The following is a 16,953-nucleotide window of genomic DNA, read 5'->3' as shown; positions in this document are numbered from 1 at the left end:
CGTCAGTCTCTAGCCAAGGCCTGTGAGACTCAATGGGGCAGCCCTCTGATGTTTGTCCAGTCCCCTTTCCTTCCTTTCCCTTTCTCTTCCCAATCCTCTCTCCCCTCCCCCAATTCTGACTCACTTACTTTCAATGAACAAAGCGGTCTTCCCAGAGAAGCATTTCCTGACCGCTCCTCAAACAGAAACCCCCATTCGCCACCCTGCATCACTGCAGCCACTGACTCACCTCATTCTCCTTCACAGATCTTACACCCCCTCCCCTTCCCATCCCATAGTATATTGATTGTGTCTCTCCCAGGAGAACAAAAGTGCTGAGTGGGCAGGGACTTTATTTTCTACTAAATTTCAAAGCTTGAAACAGTGCACATGGAGTTATCCTGCAAATATTTATTGAAACAAATGAATGGAGTGAATGACCCTGGAATTCCAGGGGTCTGCTTGGGTCACAAAGACCTTGCCTTGCTCTTTCCAGGGTGAGGCCAGTTGTGGGTGTCAACAGTTTGGGTTTCTGAAGGTGGAGAAATAAGGCTTTGGAACAGGCTGCCTTGGCTTTTCCTCCATCCCAGGCTGGGCCCTGTAGTTACAAACAAGCAAAAATCTGCCCTATTTGTTCTTGGAGGAAACTGTAAAGTCACTACAAATTGGGGCACAGATGCTGCGGTTTGCAAGGTTAAGTGTGTTATTTAGTTATGGAGATCGGGAGCTCCTCTAGCCTGGCTGTGCCCTTGAAGCATTAGAGAAATGCTTTTCCTAAATGTGCATTTAGACCAAAGCTGTGGCTGTCCCAACATGCTGTCACTTTGAAGCTGAATAACCCAGAAGCCAGGAAATATGCGTGCACTTAGTATGACTGCCTTGCCAGACCAAGAAGCAGGGCCTCATCCATTCATTCAACTAGTCAATACTGAGCACCTCCTGTAGGCCCAGCTCTGGATTCCAGAGTGGACAAGCCTGATGCAGACTCCAAGGGATGGGATGCATATTCTTGCTGCAGGAATGGCTTGAGTCTTGGCTTGAAGGGAGGAAATGACATTCTTTCTGAGGTTGTGGGTGAGGGTGATAGGAGACCTGGAGATCTGAGCAGGAGGGAAGTTGTGGAACAGTAACTGCTGCTGGTGGGGACATTATCATAACCTCTCAGGGCTCTTTCAGTTGTCTCCCAAACCTTCAGTAACGTTCTTGGGGGTTCCAGGTGTGCACTGGTGCAGGGAGAAGGGGTGAAACAGAGAAGGTAAGAGGTGAGCGGAGCAGCAAACGGTAGAGAGGTGGACGCAGACGGGAGTGACCAGCAGATATCCTGAGGCGTCTCCCACCACAGAATACCCAGGGGTGCTCTGTAAGAGACAATGATTTTTTAAGACACAACTATTTTTTAAATGCATGTCTGTTTTCAGAATGAATGAATGCAAGGAAAATCTTTAGGCTGTCAACAAATACAATATTGTAAAGTTAAAAAATAAAAAAATTTTTTAAAAAGGGGGTGCTGGAAGCCTGAGTGTCAGGGAGCCCTGAAGCTCTGGGGAGACCTCGGGTCCTTTGCACATACATTTCCATGACTGAGATCAGAGTTTCTCAATGGCAGCACTGTTGACATTTTGGGCCAGATTATTTTGGGTTGAGGAGGGGCTGTCCTGTGCATTGTAGGGTATTTGGCAGCAACCTTGGCCTCTACTCACTAGATGCCAAAGCAACTCCCTTCCCCAGTTGTGACAACCAGAAATGTCTCCTGGAGGACACAGTTGTCCAGGCCCAGAAATAAAGGCCTAGAGGCTTGGGTGTTGAAGGCTTCATGAGGAAGAAAGAGAGAGGTTGTGAGCAGTCATGGTAGGGAGTCATAACTGAGACCTTTATAAAAACAAAACAAAACATAAAACAAGGCTCTCAAAGCTACACCTCTTGTGAAAGGATAGAGAAAAAAATTCACCAGTGGCAAAGAGAAATGATAAGAGCATTTGTGTATTTCAGCTTGTGTTCTAGGTAGAAAGAAAAGCCTTTGGTTTATAACCACAGGCTTGCCCACGCAGAGGTTTAGGGGAAACATTTGTACCTTCAAGGAAACTCCCAGTGGTGAAATTAACTCCAAGTATGTTGGTAGCCCCTGAGGCACCTGGCTAAAGCAAAGGCAAAAGCAAATTCTCTTGAGAAGGACACAGTCTCCCTCAACTCCTGCTGTGCAGGTTTTGTATGGGTAGAACCCAGCCAAGCTTGAATCTGCAAAATTACAAAGTACATGAGGAAAAAAACTGCTCATGAGTGAGTCAGTAAAACAACAAATGGCCAAATTAGACCTTCAAGATTTAAGATACTGGAATGGTCAGATCCAGAATATTAAAAAAAAAAAGAATTGTTTAAACTATTTAGAGAAATAAAAATGTGGCCAGGAAAAGCAGGCAAATATGAAAGTGACATAGACTCAGAAATGGAAACGATAATGTTGAAATGTAAAACCGAATGGACAGGTTAAATAGCAGATTAGATACAATTGAAGAGATAGTTAGTGAACTGGAAAATAGATTTGAAGAAATCATTAGCCATAACACAGCACAGAGAGAAAAATATGAACAAGAGGAAAAAAAGACATGGGATATAGAATAAGGAATTTAGCACATGCCTTCTAGGAATTCCAGAGGAGATAATTGAGGGGATTGAGCGAAGTAACACTTAATAATGTTGATTAGGAATTTTCCAGAAATTGTAAAAAAAAAGACAAATCCTGGGAAGGAAGCATGAAGAATTCAAGCAGAGTAACTAAACAGAAACCCAGACAAACACTGAGGCAGAACTGTAGAAGTCCAGAGACCTTAAAAGAAACTGGAGAGAAAAAAAAAAAATCATATTACAAATGACTCCCGGATAAAACTGTGAAACACGAACACTTGTCCTTGGGAACCCCAAATATTACCTAGGGAAAGGGTACCTCAGGAGAAATCCTGACTACTGCATGAGCAGGTTGAGCCTCAGACTGTTACTGGTAAATTATTAAAAGAAATATGATCTTAGTGTTCTCCCAAGCCGAGTGGTGGTTTCTCAGCCCAGTGTGTTGTGTAGGGGTGGAGTGGACACAGTACCCTCTGGACAGCCCACAGACCGTGAGAGGCTACTTTTTCCGGTAGCGGGCAGAGAGCCATCTTTGGAACACTTTCTGGACACCGTCTGGGGGGTGGGCAGTGAACATGAGGCAGTGTGAGAATTAGGGGGCCTGGAGTGGGCTCTGGGGGCAGTAGAGACGGCCAGGGAACTACCTCTGGACCTCCCACCCTGTGTGCGGCCACTGCCTTCATCTGGAGGATGTGAGGGGCCACTTTTCCAATCCACAAAGGCTTCCTGGAGGAGGTGATGGGCTGCAAGAGGAAGCTGAGAATGGTAGTTTGGGGGAAGGAGAGGCGGGTGTGTGCGGAGGGAGGGAGACAGAGGCGGGGAGGCTGAGGGGACTCCTGGGAACTGCCTCTATTTCTGGCTAAGTGCACCATCTCCCACCCACTTCACACACACCTCATACACACACATCCCCTTTTCCATTCTTGCTATGAATTTCTCACCAAACAAGCTTCATTAATCGTCTAATAACCAGATTAATTAAGGACGCTGAAAATAAACAGCAAGAAGGTAATTTGCTCCTGATTACTGCTGTAATTGCGGGAGGATGGATTCATTTGCATATGCAAAGAAGCCTCCACACACAGCAAGGACAACGGAAAGAAGTAATGGGGTATCTGACCCCCACCCCTCCTCCCTCCCTTTCACTTCCTGCCCCCGTCAGCCCCCTCCTCACCTCTCTTGAACTCTGGTGGAGAGGCCAGCGTGTTCCCCGCCCCCCCGCAGCCACCAATCCCTGCTCCCCAAGGTCCTCGACCCAGGCTTGCTCCTGCAGCTCCTTTCCCTCCCCGAGATGTGGGTCTCACAAAACAGGGAGGGGGAATTCTAGCCAGCCTGGGCCCTTCCTGAGAGATACTGGCAACACACCTGCCCCGCATGGATTTTCTTAACTGTGAAATGGGTTCGCAATCTACTCTCCGTAGCCCTTAGGATGACTCAAGTAAGGAAGAGCTAGCGAAGGAGCCTTTTATACATTCTAAAGCGCTGGGCCAAAGCTTGCTGGGTCTTATTTTTCGCCTGAGCCTGGGATCTGCTGAAGGTGAATTTTCAAAGGCCCCTCAGAATCCTGCCTCATCCAGGAAGCCTTCCGGGATTGTGCCCTTCATGAGAACTAGCTTCTTTCTAGAGCCCGCAATTTGTTCTTTTCTGTGGAAGAGCTGCCCCTTGTCTCCCGCTAGAACCCCTTACCCTGGGGGTTGGGGAGGGGTAACAGCCGCAGGGTACCTCCTCCCTTTCCCCTCGTCAAGACTTAAGCTCCCGCTTGAGGGGTGGGTACCTCGTTCTGGGGCGCCCCTGCCCCCCAGAACCTCAGACGCCAAATTGTTTTCTGATGGCGGCCTCCGTCTCTCCTGAACTCAATTTGCGTTTTCAAAGCAGCTAATAGACGCATTAAAAAATCCATTTTCACTCGGGATTGAATCTGACTGAAGCGAGATCAATGCGCAGAGGCCGCTCTCCTCCCCCACTGTCTCCCCTCTTTCCCACCCTGCTCCGGTTGCCATGGCGACCGCGGAAGGCACCGCGCCCAACTCGACTCCGGCAGATCTGCGGGGCGCGGGGTGGGGGGGCCCTCTGCTCCCCAACGCCCTTCCAGCGCCTCCCCCACGCCCCATCCCGGCCGTCGCGGTCAGCTTGGCTACTTGGGTCTGAATCCTGTCTCCACCATTCAGTACTGTGTGGTCTTGGGCAGGCTGGTTAACATCTCTGCGCCTCGGTTATCTCATCTAAAGTGGGGCTAGTAATTGTGCTGACCTCGGTCCTGGGGATTAAGTGATTCAAGTGTAGGGGGAGGGGGTGGCATGCAAGGAGTGGCGCACAGGGCGTCCTCACGAAGTGCCAGCTCTTCTGTCTCAAGCCTCCTGCCGCTGTCTTTATGGAGGGGGAGGCCTCCCAGGCTTGTCTCTCCTTTTCACTCTGAGAGCAGCGCAGCCCAGGAGCTCCTGGTCCCTCCAGATCTTGCCAGAAGCAGGGGCAGGGCAAACCTCGCTCATGTTTTCCTTCTGTGCTCCAGCCTTTGTGAAACAGGACACCTGTGTGGGCAGAGAGGTCGCCTCTCACCGCCATTGCCTGACCACTTTCTGGCCTCTCCGACTGCCATCCTCTGGCCCCGGCGCCCCTTGGTTTTACTCTCAAGCCCTCCGGCTGCCTCTGAAGCCTCTTGCCTTTGCTCTGGTCTCCAGAGAGATCCTTAGTGGACACGGGGTGGGGTGGGGAATAATTGGCCTGGCCTGGCTTCTGGATGAAGCAGACTCTGGAGCTGGAAGGACCAGGGGGCCCAGGCTACACCCCTCCTGGCAGCGGCTCTTCATTAGCATGCACCTTTGGTTCTGTGCGGCGCAGCCCAGCAATGCAACAGTGCAGTATCCCTCTGTGGAAAAAATGGGCTTTGAAGTCGCAGGAAGCTGTTCAGTTCTCAGGGTCTCCCCAAGCTGGCTAGAGCTCCCAAGCTGTCTCTCAACAGGAAGGTCAGCCTCTTACACACACTCACACACACAGCATAAGACCAGCCCCTCTCACCAAAAGCAGGGAGTCCCCTCCCCCCATTATCTTTCTCAGCCTCCTCCCCACCTCTGGTGCCCGACATGGGGCCAGGCTGGTTGGGGGCGCAGAGAAAATCCTGCCTCTGCTGAACTGCACTGGTGTCTTTGTCCTGAATCAATTGACCGTATACGGGTGGGTCTATTTTTGGGTTTTCTCTGTTCTCTTCTGTTGGTCTGTTTACCCTTAAACCGTTATCACAATGTCTTAATTGCTGTAGCTCTATAGAAAGTTTTAAAATCAGGTAGTTTAAGTCATCCATCTTTGTTCTTCATACTCTGCATGCATGCTCATGCTCAGTCCTGTCTGACTCTCTGTGACCCCATGAACTGTAGCCCTCCAGGCTCCTCTGTCCATGGAGTTTTTCAGGCAAGAATACTGGAGTGGGTTGCCATTTCCTTCTCTAGGGAATCTTCCCGATCCAAGGATCAAACCCACGTCTCTTGGGTCTCCTGCATTGGCAGGCAGATTCTTTTACCACTGTGCCCCCTGGGAATCCATCTGGACTGTTTTGGGTCTTTTGCATTTTCATACACATTTTAGAATAGCCTTGTCAATTTCCACAAAAAACTTGCTAGTACTTTGACTGGGGTTGTGCTGAATCTACAGATCATTTTGGGGAGAATTGACACTGTCAATATTGAGTCATCTAGTCCAGGAACACGGTGTAGCTCTCCATTTACGAATGTCTTCCTTAATTTCTCTCGGCATCCTGCTTTCTGTTTTAAACCCCACTGCATTCTGGCACTGGGTGGAAATTAACTTCCATCCCTGTGACTGCTGTTGCTTGAAGGGAATTTGTTGTCTTGCTGAAGCTCTTCAGAGAGAAACCCAGGGACGGACGAGGTCCTGGGAGAAGGAGAGGGGCGGGTAGAGAGATCTAAGGAGGGAAGGGGGCACCTGGGACCCCGGCCTCAGTCCTGACCCCTGGACACCCCCCTGCTCTGTGGGAAGTCGCCAAGCTCAGCACTTTCCCGAGCACTTCATTTCAGTTTTCCTATCTGTGAAATGGGAGTGTTGTCTCAGTGTGAGACAGCAGACGTGAGGAGTGAAGATTATGTATTGCAGGGCACTTACTAGGTACTTGAGAAATCATATTGGTGTTTGTTTCTGCCCTCAGGGGAGGACCGATGCCACCAATGTGGACATAGAACCGGGAAGGACCAGGCTCATGACCACCTCCCTCCAGTGGTGCTTTTTTTTCCCTTTTAAGGACAAACTGAGAGTGTGCCTTAGTAATCAAAGAGATGGAAAAAGAAAGATGATATGTGTGCAGAAAGTTTGACTAGTGTGGGAGGCCTGGTTCAAGTAGCTTGCAGACTTTTTATTTGGCTATTAGCTGTGGTATTGGAGAAGGAAATGGCAACCCACTCCAGTATTCTTGTCTGGAGAATCCCATGGACGGAGGAGCTTGGTGGGTGACAGTCCACAGGTCACAAAGAGTCAGACATGACTGAGCGACTTCACTTTCACTTTCACTTAGCTGTGGTATGTGGGGTCTTTGCTCCTTTAGTGGGGGCTTAGGGCTTCTATGGAGAAGGCAATGGCACCCCACTCCAGGACTCTTGCCTGGAAAATCCCATGGATGGAGGAGCCTGGTAGGCTGCAGTCCATGGGGTTGCAAAGAGTCGGACACGACTGAGCGACTTCACTCTCACTTTTCACTTTCATGCATTGGAGAAGGAAATGGCAACCCACTCCAGTGTTCTTGCCTGGAGGATCCCAGGGACGGGGGAGCCTGGTGGGCTGCCGTCTATGGGGTCGCACAGAGTCGGACACGACTGAAGCGACTTAGCAGCAGCAGCAGGGCTTCTATTGAACCCAGGCCCTCTGTGTTGGGAGTGTAGCTTCTTAGCCACTGGACCACAGGGAAGTCCTGATACTAAGTTTCTACTCCTCTTGTTAGCACAAGACTGTTTATTCTTTCAATTCACTTGCATTCCTTCCTTCCATCCATCCAGTCTGGTATGCATGGTGAAGGAGTCCGTGGGCCTAGAAAAGAAAACGGTCTCAAAGGCCCTTGCGGAGTCATCTAACTTCGGGGAAAACAAAACCAAACTTTAAGTCCCGTCCTGATGCTCCCAGCTGGTTGCATCTACCTGGGATTTATCACCCTCTGCCCAGAAACCTCCTACCCCCCTACATCTGCCCGTGATTTATCGCCCCCTGCCCAAAACCTGCCCCCACCGCCCCTCGTTCAACTACAAATGCCACCTCAACTAACGATCACCCAAAACGTCCCGCCTGACTAACATTTCCCTTATCACTTCCACAAGTAAAAGTAAAGTAAATGTCGCTCAGTCGTGTCTGCGACCCCATGGACTGTAGCCTACCAGGTTCCTCCGTCCATGGGATTTTCCAGGCAAGAATACTGGAGTGGGTTGCCATTTCCTTCTCCAGGAGATCTTCCCAACCCAGGGATCAAACCCAGGTCTCCCGCGTTGTAGGCAGACGCCTTACCGTCTGAGTCACCAGGGAAGTCACTTCCACAAATCTCCCTTTAAATATGAAGCCTCCCTGATCCCTCTCGGTGCTCAGCCTGGTCGTTAAAGGCCGACTGTCGCCCCTCCTTGCCTGAATAAAGTAACCTACCTCCATTGAGGTCGTCTCTACTTCTTTTCTGCCTGGGCCCAAACTACACCTTACAGTCTTGGTGCCGAAACCTGGGAGGGGGTGAGGCACTTGTCTCTCTCTCTCACTCCCCCTCCCTCTCATTGTTTTCCCTTTTTCCGGAGTCAGGGAGCCTGAACAGCTGCCCAGCTGCCGAGCTCCCTTTCTGCCAGGGCTCATAAATTCCTCTCCGGACGCCTAGTGCCTTCGGGAGCGGTGCAAGCCTTGTCCTAAGGCTTTATTGGTGCTTTGCATACCCCCAGGCCTCAGCTCTACCCCCTTTCCCTCTCTCTCTCTCTGACAACCTCCGGAACAGGGAACTCTTGCCATTCAACCGCTCTACATACAACCCCGCACTCAAGCAGGCCCCTAGATTAAGGTAAGATCCGGACGGTGTTCTAGAGGCGCCCTAGAACCCAGTCCTCTGCGGGTCCCGGGGAGCCCCGGCCCAGGGCCACTCTGTAGGCGACGGTAGGGGACGCTCCACCTCGACACAGAGCCCTCTTCTCATAACTCCTGTTGCGACTACGGACGACGACTCGATCTCCCAATAGGAGTTTGCCTTTCAACTATGGGGTCTGGCCAATCTGTCCCAAAAGATTCCCCCTTGGCCTGTGTTCTCAAAAATCTCAAACCGCTCTTACTCACTGAACTCAAAGCTAACCGCTTAAAACAACTCTGTATACAGATCTGGCCTCAATACCAATTGGACAGTCAAGACTGCTGGCCTGAATGTGGCACATTTGACTTTAACATTCTTCAAAATCTCACCAACTTCCTTGAATGGAATGGCAAGTGGTCGGAGGTCCCCTATGCCCAAGCCTTTTGGGCTCTTCAGAGCAGGCCCTCCCTACGCAAGGCCTGCTCCACCCACGAGGTCCTTCTCTGCACCTTGCCTCCCAAGCAAAAGGGCTCTTCTTCTTCGACTAACCGCCCATGGCGACCTTCCACACCCCCGGAGTTCGACCCTGCGGACAAGCCCCCTCCCTACCCGCCACCCCGCCAACCCTCTCCTTCCCCCTCATCCAACTCACCTACTGACCCCAAAACCTCTGACTCCCCCTCAACCCCGCCACCCCATCTCCCCAACTCCCCTTCCCCCATTCTGTACCCCCTGCGATCACGTCCCCAACACATGTTTCCCTAAGAGAGGTGGTGGGACCAGAGGACCCCACCCGAGTCCATGTACCATTTTCATTGTCAGACATGAGCCAGATAGAAGAAAAGTTAGGATCGTTTTCTGAAAATCCTACCAGGTACAGAAGAGAATTCCTGGTACTCTCCCAGGCCTATAACCTCACATGGAGTGACGTGTATTATATCCTAAATGCCACTGTCACCCCAGATGAAAAGGACCGTATCTGGCAGGCTGTGAAAGCCCATGCGGATCACTTACATAACCAAGACCAGGATAGCCCAGTTGCTGATGAGGCGGTGCCTCAGTTAGAACCCCACTGGATGTACCAGCCCGGTGACCCAGGTATCAGGAGACTCAATCATGTGATTACCTGCCTTCTAGAAGGAACGCAGAAAAATACTCATATCCATGTCAATTATGATAAAGCCAGGGAAATCACCCAAGGGGCGGATGGAAATCCAGCCTTACTCTTGGCACACCTCACAGAGGCAGTCCAGAAGTACACCAACCTAGATATCACCACCCCCACTGGGTTCCTCTACTTCCATGTTCAGATCATCAGCCAGTGTGCCCCTGACATCAGACGCAAGCTTCGACAATTAGAGAAGGGCCCTGAGACCCCCCCCAAGAGACCTTCTAGAAGCAGCCTTCAAGGTGTTCAATAATAGAGAAGAGGAGGCTAAGAGAGAAAAAGACCGTGAGAGAAAAGCTAAATATGCCTTTTTGGTGGCAGCAATTAAGGGAAGAGATCAGCCCAGCCCAAGTGACCCCAGACCAGGGCTTAGGAACCCCCTGGACCCTGCTTCCGATGCAACCAGTCAGGACACTGGGCAAAGGCATGCCCGAACCCATGGCCCCCCACAAAAGCATGTCCAACCTGTGGTCAGTGGGGACACTGGGAGATGGACTGTCCCCAGGGATGCTCTGGCACCCCTGGGGAGGTCCCCACCTCCCAGGCCTGGAGAGTGGAATGTCCACAGGGACGCCCTGGGGCCCCTGGAGAGATCCCCACTTCTCCCCAGAACCCCAGCCCAACCCTATGAGAGTTGTTCCAATTACGGGGCCCGGGTTCCAGCCCCCTAGCCTGTGTCCCAGACAGGAGCTCAGAACTTAGGGTAGATGGGGTAGTGGCTGGGAAAAAGACCTCCCTTATAGTAGATGCTGGAGCTGCTTTCTCTGTCTTAACTTCCTACTCTGGCCCAACTCAAGACTCAGAACTCACAATCAAGGGGGTCTCTGGAGTTCCCTCAAGGCCAAAAATCAGCCCTCCATTACTCTGTCAATTTGGAAAATAGACCCTCATACACTCATTCCTCATAATGCCTCAGTGCCCAGTGGCACTCCTAGGGAGAGATTTGTTATCCAAATTGGGGGTCTTTATTACTATACCCCACCTCAATACAGTCTCTATATTCTGCATGCAGATGGCACCTGGACCACCCTATCCCTCACCTCTGACCTTCCCTTGGATCTACCCGCCTTAGACCCCCGAGTCTGGGACACTGATCACCCATCCATGGCCAAACATCATCCCCCAGTCCACATTACCCTAAAAGACCCCTCGACTATAATCACCCAACAACAGTACTCACCCCGGAGGCCCACAAGGGACTTAAGCCTATCATAGACCATCTTCCTCAAGCCCGTATCTTAATTCCTACCCACTCACCACACAACAACCCTATTGGGGCAGTAAGGAAGGGACCAACCTCTTGGAGACTGGTCCAGGATCTGCGAAAAATCAGTGAGACCATCACGCCAACATTCCTAGTAGTCCCTAACCCTTACATCCTTCTGTCCACCATACCCCTGACTGCAACCTGCTTCACAGTATTAGATCTCAAAGATGCCTTTTTTACCATCCCCCTCCACCCCTTCTCCCAACCTCTTTTGCCTTCATTTGGCAAGACCCCGAGACTCATGTTTCCCAACAGCTAACATGGACAGTTCTCCCCCAGGGGTTCAGAGACAGCCCCCACTTTTTTGGGCAGGCTTTACAAAAGGACCTACAGACACTCAACCTAGCCCCGAGTCATCTCCTCCAATACGTAGATGACCTCCTCCTTTGTAGCCCAACCGAAAGCTCTGCCTCCAACATACTGCCAAACTCCTTGGGGTCCTGGGATCCTGGGGTTATCGGGTGTCCTGATCCAAGGCCCAAGTAGTACAGACAAACGTCACCTACCTGGGGCTCTCCATATCCCACCAACAGAGAACTATTCCCCCAGATAGAATCCAGGCCTTGATTAACTGTCCACTTCCAAAAACGAAAAGGGAACTCCTGTCAGTCCTCGGCCTCCTAAACTTTTTCCATATCTGGATCCCTAACTTCTCATTGCAAAGCTGCTCTATGAGGCAACTAAAGGATGTCTGGGTGAGCCCCTCTTTAACCCCTCCTCACTGGCCAATCCTCTTTGCCAGCTCACCCAGAGCCTCCTCCGAGTGCCAACTCTCCACCTGCCAGATCACACCAGACCATTCTTTCTCTTTGCCCGTTCCAACCAAGGACAGGCCCTGGGACTTCTATGCCAGTGGGCCAGAGACACCTGGGCTCCCATAGCCTATCTGTCAAACAGCTTGACATGGTGACCAAGGGGTGGCCTCCCTGCATACAGGCCGTGGCTGCTATTGCAGCCCTCATACCCGAAGCAAATAAACTCTCTAGACATGCCCCTTTAACAGTCTGTTCTCCGCACACCTTCCAAGACTTACTACCACATCGGGCTTTCCTCTCCCTTCCCGCTTCAAGGGTACAGGCCGTACATGCCTTTCTCCTCAACCCTCAGCTCTCATTCTCCCCCCGCTCTCCCCTTAACCCCGCCAGCTTATTACCCATGTCCTCTACAACAGACTCCCTCCTACACAGCTGCAGCCTAACAGTAGCTCTTACCCAAAACCCCTTCCAACATTTAACAGATCAGCCCATCCGAGACCCAGACACCCCACACCGGTTTATTGATGGCAGCTCTCAAAAATCCCCACCCTTGGCGGCAGAATATGCCATCATCCAGGGGAACCTTCGTCACAATCACGGGACCCAGAGAATTGAGGCTTCACCTCTGCCACCTCACACCACCTCCCAACAGGCAGAACTGATAGCTCTCACCAGAGCTTTGACTCTGGCTAAAAGTCTAAGGGTTAACATCCATACAGACTCCAAATATGCCTATAATATACTTCACTCAAACATCCTAATATGGAGAGAAAGAGGTTTCCTAACCCCAAAGGGATTCCCCATCATTAATTCAGACCTGACCCACAAACTTCTAGAGGCAGCCCTCTTACCAAACAAAGCCGCCACCCTCCACTGTAGGGCACATCAAGAGGGAAGTCTCGTATCCGCCTACAACAATGGCGCAGACCAGAAGGAAAGGAGACAGCCCTGTCCCACCCCTCCCTCCAGTCCCGTCATCTTAGCCCTGACTCCATCCGACCCTCCCACCGCCAGAGAAATCCTCTCTTATCTACACTCACGCTTTCATCCCTCATCCAAGATGCTCCAACAGTTCCTCCGTAACTACTTCCCCATATCCACTGATGACCAACAATATTTAGATAAGCTTACCTGCTGTCAGACATATCAACGTACTAATCCCAGTTCCAACCTTAAACCTACATCCTTTCGAACCCATCAAATGCGAGGCAGCCTCCCAGCACAGGACGGGCAGATAGACTTTACTCATATGCCCCCGGTTTGGAGAGTCAGATACCTCCTGGTCCTTGTGGACACCTTTTCGGGATGGGTAGAAGCATTTCCCACTACAAACAAAAGAGCCCACATCGTGGCCCAAATCCTCCTCACGGAAATTATCCCCAGGTTTGGCCTACCTTCGTCCCTACAGTCTGATAATGGCCTGGAATTTATGTCCAAGATCACCCAACAACTTGTCCAGTTCTTACAGATACCCTGGAAATTTCACATTCCATATAGTCCCCAGTCCTCAGGAAAGGTAGAAAGGATGAATAGAATAATCAGAAACTCCTACCAAACTATCCCTAGAGGTACATCTGGATTGGACTAAACTTTTGCTGATTGTTCTCCTCAAAGTTCGAGCTTTGCCCAGAAAGCCCCTGGGGCTGAACCCCTTTGGGGTGATGTACGGAAGGCCCATGCTCCCTCCTGGACTCCCCTTGAACCTCCTCCCATACCAAGCTTCTTACACTCCCCTCTGCTGGCAGAACTCCACAGTGCCCTCTGGAAATACATCAACCACAACTCCCCCACCCCACCCCCAAGCCCCCTTGCACCCTTTACAAATTGGGGACACGGTCTACCTGTCTGATAATCCCCAGGGTGACCTAACCCCAAAGTGTCAGGGATCATTCACAATCATCCTCCTTACCCCGACCGCAACTAAACCCGAGAAGGTCACCCCTGAGTACACCTCTCTCGCCTAAAACGGGTCACCTCCGATCCTGCACTGCCCTCCTTAACTGACCCCTCTCAGGTCTCCCTCTCAGGGCCCACCTCCTTAAAATTCACCCGGTGACAACCTCTGTTGACCATCCAAGAAGACACTGAGTGACCTGGCCTCTCTTCAGCCTACAACTGTTCCTGACCCAACTACCACCAGACCTCTGGACCAGTGCCCCGACAGGAACCTCCTTCAAAGACCTGACCACTCTGGTGTCTCAACTGTGGCTTCAGGGAACCTTCTACAACCTGACTCCAGACGAAATTGATTTCTTTACTCATTCTCTACATCAATCTACATCCTTATGAACATGCTTCCTTTTCAGATTCAAGCTACCACAAAACTCAGGGCCTTCCGCCCCTCGCCCTGCCTGGCCTCTCCCCATCTAACTATAACTGCACTCTTAATCTTAGTCCTTGCCATAGGCCTAGTAACTGTTTCCCCTCAGGACTGGCCACCTATCCTTTGTCTCTTCGTCAGTAACGCCTACGTTGTTAGCTGTGTTCTGCTCCTAGGGTGCTATTTCCTCTGCACTGCCTAACTAACAGCCCCATGACTCAGACATTTATTCCTATGATCATTCCTCATGTTACAATACAGCTCCACGACCATGCACCGTGAACCTCAGCAGGGGAAGTCCAAACCCCTACTCACTGTTGAAGTACAGAAGAGAGGGGGTTTCGTGAGCACCGCCCATAAGCCAAATGGAAGAAACATATGTTTCTCTCCCATTACCCACTGGCGGTACTCAGACGGGGGCGGGTACTAGATCAATATCAGGAAAAGAAACGAGCACAAGTCATAAAGAACGTAATTTCCTGGTCACAGGCGACCCCTGAGCCTTATAAACGCCTAGACCTCCTTTCCCAATTACAGCCTATCCTAAAACCTCCCTCTGACAACCAACACCTTACCCGCCTTCTCAACTCTGCCTTCCAATTCTTCCAGTACACACAACACACATCCTGGTGTTGGACATGCACGCCACTGTCTCCCTCACCACACACAGCAATGCCCTTACCCTCAGCCTGGCTGTCACGGGGCAACTATACCTCCCCTTCCCAGCAAAAAACTACACAACTCACCTGCCCAGTCTCCTCTCAGCCTCTTCAAACCTAACCTGTATCAACTACTCTGGTCCCAGCTACACTGGTCTGACAAACTCCGCTCCCTCCTTCTGCTCCACTTGGGTTCTCTGAAACAGCACAATTGCACCAATCCGGAATCTTCGTTCTCTGCAGGACCTACGCATATTCATGCGTTCTCTGCAGGACCTATGCATATTCATGCGTTCTCTGCAGGACCTACGCATATTCATGTCTCCCCTTGGACCCCCCTGGATCTTGCATCTTGGGCTTCCTGATCCCGGGTCTAACATTCCTCAAAGAAGAAGAGATAGAACAAATAGTCTACCCCAAGGGGAACTTTCCCACAGGAAAAAATGAGCTGTCATAGCCCCCCTCCTGATTGGGACTGGCATAGCAGCAGCCCTAGGCACCTCCGGGACTGGGGGCATCTCGACCACGGCCCATTTCTACCGCAAGCTGTCCCAAGAACTTAATGAAGACATGGAGCAGGTAGTGGAGTCCTTCGTTTCCGTCCAAAGACAAATTAACTCATTAGCTTCTGTGGCCCTACAAAATAGGCACGCCCTGGACCTTCTCACGGCGGAAAAGGGAGGGATCTGCCTTTTCCTAGGAGAGGATTGCTGCTACTTTGTTCATGAAACGGGCATAGTCCAGGGCAGAGGCAAAGAACTTAGAGACAGAATCGAACTCCGCAGAAAAGAGTTACACTCCCCAAAACCCATTCCAGCTGGCCCTCCCTTGGTCGCTCCCTCTCTTGGGACCGCTGGTACTTGTCATTTTATTCCTCTTATTTGGACTCTGTCTCTTCAATCTCTTTCAAAGGTTTCTCCAAGAATGGATTCAGGCTATCTCTTGAGACCAGGTCAAGACCATTCTTCTCGAGAGCCTCACCCTGACCTCAGGAAAAGGAGACCCTGGGCCCTAGGACAATCCTCTGTTCCAGACCCAGAACCGTCGCCCCTAACCAGCAGGAAGTAGCCAGAGAGATACGGTGCCCTTTTTCCCATTTTTTATGATTTCAAGGTCTGGAATGAAGGTGTCTTTGGGCATAGAAAAGAAAACAACGGTCTCAAAGGCCCTTATCATCTAACTTCGGGGAAAACACAACTGAACTTTAAGTCCCGCCCTGAGCTCTGGGCTGGTTGCATCTACCTGGGACGTGTCACCCTCTGCCCAGAAACCTCCCACCCCCTGTTCAACCACAAATGCCATCTCAACTAAAGATTACCCAAAACGTCCCGCCTGACCAACGTTTCCCTTATCGCTTCCACAAACCTCCCTTTAAATATGAAGCTTCCCTGATCTCTTGCGCTCTCAGCCTGGTCGTTAGTTAGGCTCACTGTTGCCCCTCCTTGCCTGAATAAAAGTAACCTACCTGCGTTGAGGTGGTCTCTCCTTTTCTGCCTCGGCCCAAACTGTACCTTACTTGTGGTCCCTCTAACCTTGAACTTCCTTGGCTGTTGAGGGTCAGATGCCTACAGGCTGAGCCTTGGGCTCTGCCCATTCAACTCAGCTTGTCTGCCGAGGCCGGGAGGGGGCATGGTGCTCCCAAACCAGGGTGTGCTGGCTGCTCCCAAGCTGGCCTCCACTCCCACCTGTGCAGGCCTCTGGGTTTGGCCTTAAGTGCTAAAAGGAACTAATTAAACTGTTGGCAACTCTTGCTTTGTTTCTTAATCACTGACTTTGTGCTGACAGAAGCAGTTTATTCCAGATTATTCTTAAAGGGGGCAAACCCTTTTCCTACCGAACATTTTAAATACAATTACATGGAAGAGAGTGATTTTAAAATACACTTCACTAAGCACTTCCCTTTTTACTTAGAAAACAATTTTATAGCACTTGTTATGGGCTAAGAACCTTACAGATGTAATCTCATTTAGACCTCACACTCACCCTGTTATCACCCCCATTTTTTAGTGAGAGGTGCCCACAGGGTAATCAACCTGCTGGCAGGCAGCTAGTTGGGGACAGAGCCAGGATTCAAGCCCAGGCCACCTGGCTCCACAGCCTTGGGGTTCAACCCTGACGCCAGTGGCCTCCTTGGAAACACCACCCTTGGGCAGCT

General features: G+C 50.9%; 1 long non-coding RNA gene across 1 annotated transcript; it reads right to left on the bottom strand.

Moving 5' to 3' along the window:
* Positions 1 to 371: 371 nt before the first annotated feature.
* On the bottom strand, positions 372 to 16,585 carry LOC147346605 (uncharacterized). Its single transcript, XR_015152685.1, has 2 exons — positions 16,264 to 16,585; positions 372 to 1,202 (listed from the first exon to the last, which is right to left on the bottom strand). It is a non-coding gene; the product is annotated as an uncharacterized LOC147346605 (long non-coding RNA).
* Positions 16,586 to 16,953: the final 368 nt, after the last annotated feature.

This window comes from Bos grunniens, chromosome 23 (assembly GCF_055505025.1).
Source record: "Bos grunniens cultivar Pamir isolate PY7600 chromosome 23, Bosgru_T2T1.0, whole genome shotgun sequence".
Taxonomy (NCBI): Eukaryota; Metazoa; Chordata; class Mammalia; order Artiodactyla; family Bovidae; genus Bos; species Bos grunniens.
Note: the sequence above shows the minus strand (reverse complement) of the source record. Positions and strands in the feature narration are given on the sequence as shown.